The 6,570-nt window shown below is 43.3% G+C and overlaps 1 protein-coding gene across 3 annotated transcripts in view; it reads right to left on the bottom strand.

Annotated features, from left to right (window-relative positions):
* foxp2 (forkhead box P2) overlaps positions 1 to 6,533 on the bottom strand; it is a 95,150-nt gene extending 88,617 nt beyond the window's left edge. For all 3 annotated transcript variants that reach the window (XM_045219081.1, XM_045219080.1, XM_045219076.1), the window contains exon 1: positions 6,479 to 6,533. The gene's annotated coding sequence lies outside the window, so the exon portion shown is untranslated. The remainder of the gene's footprint in view (positions 1 to 6,478) is intronic.
* Positions 6,534 to 6,570: the final 37 nt, after the last annotated feature.

Raw genomic sequence — 6,570 nt, forward strand, 5'->3', positions numbered from 1 at the left:
CAGTATCACAGGGTCCAATGTCTGCTATGATGAATACATGTGAGATTATGAGACCCATTCCATCATTTACATAATGTAAAAACTATTTCTCTCTCTCTCTCTCTCGCCATCCACCCCCAACTATTCACTAAATAAATGAGAAAACTATCACAGCACAGAAATATTTGACAAAAGCAAGAGAGACTGAATTCCGAATGACCTCGCCGCCTTGCGACAATGCACACACAGTCCAAACGCTCTTTCATGAGCAGCCAACTGAGTAAGACCTGGAAGAATATTTACTATTGAGCACAATGGCAAATGTATTACCTTGTCACCTATACCACTTTACAGTGCAGAAAGGAATCGTATCAAACACAAGAGGGAATTTTACATAATTCCTGTTGAGAATATGAAAGGTAGCTAGGTTCTTTAAACGAAGGGTCCATAGTGGTCTACAAGAAGTGTAAGAAATGAACACAATGATAATTTTTATGTGATTTGGTTAAACCTGAAGTAACAATGACTGGTTCAGGGATTCAACCAACACACTTAGTCCATCTATTCATAAAATACATTGAATATTAATGGGAAAGAAAAGGCAAGGAGGTTTAAAGTTCAACAGAAAAAAATGGCTGACGTGCACCCTTCTGGCTGTTTGCGTAGTCACAAGTGGAAGAGTAATCGAAAAACTCTGTATTTACGGTCAATACGAGTTTTATGACACAGTTGAGAATATCGTCAGGGGCTATTTAGTTTGGGACAGTTTCCTACCACTAACCAACAATATACAAATAGATAAGAGCCCTGAGGACATTTTAGTTTTTCATGCAAATACTGTACAGCAACTTTTCAGATGCTTACTTCTGCATGCTAGCAATACACATGTCATCCAACCTAAGCATACGATGACTTATGATAATAATTCCTCCACATATCATACATTCATACGTATGTACACAACCTCATCGCAAAAGTATGGCTAGACAAGGACGCTGTACCATACAATCTATAGATGGTGAATGTATAGGTGGCATTCCCTGGAACAGGCTTTAAATCAAACTGTTAGCTTTCTGCAAAAGCCTCTTAAAAAACATTGGACTTGTGAAATTCCTGAGCCATAGAAAATACCTCTCTCCCCCTCACACCTCCTGATCACCACCCCACCTCCACCACCCAGTCCATCAACAAAACTCTATGAGCCAATAGGAGTTGTGCCTCTTCACTGTCCGTGCGTGTGTGTGTTTGTGTGCGTGTATGCGTATGCGGTCGTGTGTGTGCATCCGTGCGTGTGTGCCTTTCGGCCGGCCTGCCTGTGAGTGAGTGTGTTTTACCTGCCAGATCATTCTAGTCTATTCCAGAGAATTCTCATATGGCAACCTATTTTATTTACTTTATCTTCAATAAAATGGTTCAGTGAGCATTGGCAACTTTGAGACATGAGTTTCAATCAGTCCTATGGCAGTGGCGTCAGTCTGCATTAAAGCCAGAGCAGCAGTGTGTGTGTGTGCTCTGCGAGGTGCAGCGGAGGGAGCAACGCTGCAGACAGGCTGAGCTGCAAGCAACCGAGTGAGCGAGAGGGCTCTAATAACACAAAGGGAGGGAGAGTGGGAGGGGAGGGAGAAGGAGACAGATGGAGGAGAGTGAGGGGAGAAGGGAGACTAGAGATGGATAGAGGGAGGGAGAGGAAAGAGAGAAGGGGTGGGGGTAAAGGAAAAGGGAGAACGAGAGGGTAAAATGGAGAGAGAGAACGAGATAAGTGCGGGAGAGAAAGCGAGAGAGAAAGAAAGAAACAAGTAAGGTAGAGAGAGTGAGAGCGTTCTCCCTGGGTAGAGCAGAGCAGGTCTTGTACAATAAACACAGGTGAGCGGCTCTACACCCCAGGACCTCTTCAGGATGACTGACAAGTGAAAGCTCTCACTGACCGGGAACCTAATTTGACATGACATGAGAAGGAGTGGAACTCAACTGCTGCAGCAGAGTATAACTGAGAGACTCTCTAGGAGGGAAAGTTGGAAAAACACACAAGTGAACATACACACACACCATTTCCCTTCACAGGTGAGCAAGACCAACAGACAGCCTGGTGCTTCAGTCACTTAACTGGAGAGGTGCTGCAGGCTGGATGTATGTATGCAGACTGAATCTTTTCCACATGACGTGCCTCGGGCTGTTTTTGTCAACTGCACAGAGTCAGGTAGCATGACCACATGATTGCCCGAGAGGCACCTCTTGGAGAGGGCTGGGGAACACACTGAAATTCCCACGCATGATGAGGTGTAATCAGAAACCCGCAGAGGGGATAGCCAAGTTTGTCAACATATATAGATTCCACATTCCAACTCCTGTCAGGGGTTTGACCCAAATCAAGCGAGTTGTCGACTTGTCGTCTCGACACGTAGACAGATGCTTTCTGGCCATTCTGGGAAAAGCAGGTAGCAAGTGACATATTGTCTAGGCTTGTGGTTTGTGGCCGGGGAAGTGGGATTCAAGGTGCAGTATTTCCTCTCTTCTGTATCTCTTTTCAAGCCCCGAACAAATGATCATAATGACCAAAGCAGTTGGCTCGTTGCCTCTGTAGTAAAAGCTTTTGCAATGGCTGTGACTGGGGCTTGATTTGAAGCAAGGAAAAATAGCTTGTGAAATAGCGTTATCTATGACAGGATCTTAATTTGAAGAGCAAATACAGCGCAACATTTTGATGCCAAATTTGTAATCTTAATAATCTTTGTAATGTTTTCATTAATGTTTCAAAACAAAAACGTGTTACACTTTGGACTGCTACTGACGTATAATATCAAAATTAAAGACGTAAACCTGGTCGTGTTGGTGAATAATTACTCTATTTGGAATAGTATAAAAAAGTTCTCATAATATACAAAATGGGAAACTGAACAAATGTATTCTAATTTACATTTATATGAACCTTCTTTGTGGCCAATTATTACAATAATCTGAGAGTCTTACAACACCGCAGGAGGCCGGTATCCTTCAGACTCCATTGCTTCAAAGCTTAAAAAATTAATGATTCTTAGAAACCAATTGCTGCTAATAGTGTATTTATTCTATGACATGATTTACACTATGTTTTCACTTTGGTTCAACTTCATTCAGCCACAGTTCATTCAAAATGGGTCATGGGTATTATATTCTGCACATATTGATTTATGACTATATTTAAGGAGTTAGGAGGGCACATACTTCATAAAACACATACATTCTAACAACATGATTGGTCAATCGCCACCTATCTTAATTTGAAGGAAACAGATAGCAACAGAGAACAACAGAGGCTTTGTATACGTTTTGAAAAATGACCCTGTTTCATGAATGCTGCGACGATAACACACGGGTTCAAACTGTCGAGATAATCAACATTAGGCCTTACACAAAGAACGTGAAACTATGGAATTCATTGGACACGATCACCTGCAACTGAAGCGACTCGTAATTCTTCCAACCTGAAATAATGAGTTCAAACCGATGTCAAGCCGCTCTGATGTCATGCCTTTTGAGGGTTTTGTTTCACAATAATCTCAGGCACTTGGAAAAATGCCATCAGTCTGGGCTTCCACACCCAGGCTCTTTCCCAATTAAGTCGGAGGGAAAGAATAACACGTGAAACACTAGATGCGTCTCGTTTATAAAAAATTAAGATTGTGCATACAATATATACAATCAGTCATGTCCAAAGTACTTAGCAAGCAAAGAGAGGGGACTTGTCCTATAGTTTATCCTATGAGGGGTCTATAAGGGGCCACAACCCCTAGTGTGATCTGCTCAGCCTTTGAGACCTTTAGAAAGACACTGACTGGCTGACCGGCTGACTGACAAGCCGCCTGCCAGAGCTGCATCCATGGCCATTCACTGATTAGCATACCCCCCCTCCTCTCCTCTCTGGATCGATAATCTCATTGAGTCCGTGCGTCTTCTCCATCAGGAGTGATGGCAGCTAGGTAGAGACACCCCCTTTGTAACTCTATTCTCATGGCAACTGTCCACTCCAGACAAACACTCCTCCACATTATCTATCTATTCTAGACTTTATTTTCTTTCTGGGTCCTCATTACTCCTTCTCTTCTGAACAGGCAGGAGGAGAGGCAAATAAACCTTATAAGAAACAAAACGGATCGAAAAGGTAACTAGATAACGGCGCCAAGGTCTTTCTTGATTAAAATCGATTTGAAGTGAGATGTTTTTTAGACTTGGAACTGAAGGAACATACTGTGGAGAAGCAATAGGTTACACATGGTGTGCTTGCACCAAGTGAAGGACAAGGGGAAGGTTGAAAATATATGTATCAGGTGAGGCAAAGTACAATTCCAGAATCCTATTTAAAAAACTCCAACTCCTAATCCAACCAAAGATCTGTAAGAGTAGGACGGTGGGTCCACTCTTGGTCCAATTTGCTCACAGCATGACACTATCAGACCCCAAACCAAATCTCATTAAACTGGAATATGGAAACTTGGGGAAGTTCCAAAACTTCAACTCTTTTTTCCCCTCCAAGTGGGAAGACAAAACAGTGGGGACCATAAAGAGAGGAATATAAGAAGGAAGGGGAGAAGGTGAGGCAGGCAGATCCTTGGGAGGACTGGAGAGTGAGAAAGTGAACCTTTGATGAGTAATACTTTTTTGTTGTAGACGGGGCTTAGCTTTTAAATATTCTGAGGTGGTTCTGAATGGGGGATTGACCAATGACCTGATCCCAGCCACACACTGGGCGCCGGGGTTAATGGTGGATAAAGATTAGAAAAACGGGCGCTAGCCTGATCTCCATCCCCATCCCCTCCAATCCCAAATCAGACCCACAATGGAGCCTGCCAATAGGGACGACTCAAGTCCCTTTGATTCTTCCCCCTCCCCACTAGTAAGGGTGTCCAGGGTAAAGACCCGTGGAGGTTACCCTCTCCTACTCAAGGGGAAGCCAGCCGGGCTCCCTGGCTCAGAAAACCCTTTAGGGTTTTGGAAATGAAATGACAGAAGCTCTGATCTATAACAAGAAATCAATTCCAAATTGGAAGTCCGAGGCAAAGCTATCCATCTGGGGCCTGCTTCTTTAAACTAGCCAGAGATATGCTTTTATTTATGTGTACATTCACAGTAATGAGAAAGTTAGGCCAATTATACTTCTTCGGGATGATTAGAGGACTTCTGTTCCAGATATGCTTTAAGAGTTCATCTTTGAAGATTTAAATGGGATACTCAACAAATTAAAAACGAATATTCAAATCTCTTTTAGGTGGAAGAGGGAAGGGAATCTCGGTTCTGCTTAATCTTGTGAAGATGTGACTCTTGGGATGTGGGCTGGGGCTGAGGCCTACAGCTGAGCTGAGCCACCCTAACCCAGCCTCTCGCCCCGCTTGGCTCCTAGCTGCCTCACTTGAATCATACTTGGGCCTCAAAGGCAAAACTCTGCAGCTGAATACTGAGATATATAGATGTTTTCCTCAGACTGGGTCAGAATATCCTGGATTCAGGAAATAACCTGACAAAGAGTAGCTCTCCTCCGCAACCTTGAAAAACAGATCAACACAAGCCTTGACTTGAACTTTTTTCACAGAATTTTCTATGAAAATACTTGAGGAATACCTGCAACATACATTTAATTACACCAATAACTGATAGTGGAGAAGTTATGGAGGGCTACAACACAGAAGCCAGTAGCTTTCCATTTCCTTTTAACTGCAAAGCAATACACTTCAACTGTTCTGTGCTCACTGAACAATCACCCATTGTCAAGTTAGCATTCGATATGTATCTCCCATCCAATTATGGCTAAAATTCCATCCCCTCATTCCCCTCACGATGATGAGGCTTCTCCTCCCCATCGATACTGCAGTTTACCGTCTGGCAATGTTCTGTTCAGTCTGAGACACCACCTGTGTGTCTGTCTCAGTCTGGCTGCTGTGGGGACACTTTAGTAATGACGGCAGGCCTCCGCCGTGGTAGCAGTCACATAATCAGTGTGTGTCACACTTACTGTGCTGGCTGAGATTCTTTAGGCTCGTTTTGTACTGACTTGGTGACGACAAACTGCCTCTGTTATCACCGCTGGATGTCTTATAGAGAATCTCATTGGGAATCTAAGGGGCTACAGATATAGAAGCTGAGCGTCTCATTGAGGGGAATCGAAAGGGACTACAGAAGCTCTGTGTTGTGCAAACTGTGTGTGTGTGTTGCCACTGGGTGACGTTACAGTACTGTAGCATGCACACGCATCTCTCACTTGCTACTGTATGTAGAATTGTGCATGGACGGTTGATTTATAAACAGTGTCTCCACACTTCTTCGTTTGAAGTTCTGAATGAGCTTCATCACTTTATAGGAGTTTTCTTGTCTTGTACCTCAAGCCCCAAAAGACCAGTGTATGTGAATCCCTCAAGCTGATCTCAACAAGAATTGGGAGTGGATGTGACTGTTCAGATTGGACAATAATCAAAACAAACACACAACACAGGGCATGCAGAAGACTAGTGTAAAAGACAGTATGACTCACCACTTTGGACTTCAGAATGTGTGTTCTCTTCTCACAGCCGTTGCATATTTCATCCTAAACAAATGAACATTTGTTATGAGCTAACATTCTGG

Source organism: Coregonus clupeaformis, unplaced genomic scaffold (assembly GCF_020615455.1).
Source record: "Coregonus clupeaformis isolate EN_2021a unplaced genomic scaffold, ASM2061545v1 scaf2031, whole genome shotgun sequence".
NCBI lineage: Eukaryota > Metazoa > Chordata > Actinopteri > Salmoniformes > Salmonidae > Coregonus > Coregonus clupeaformis.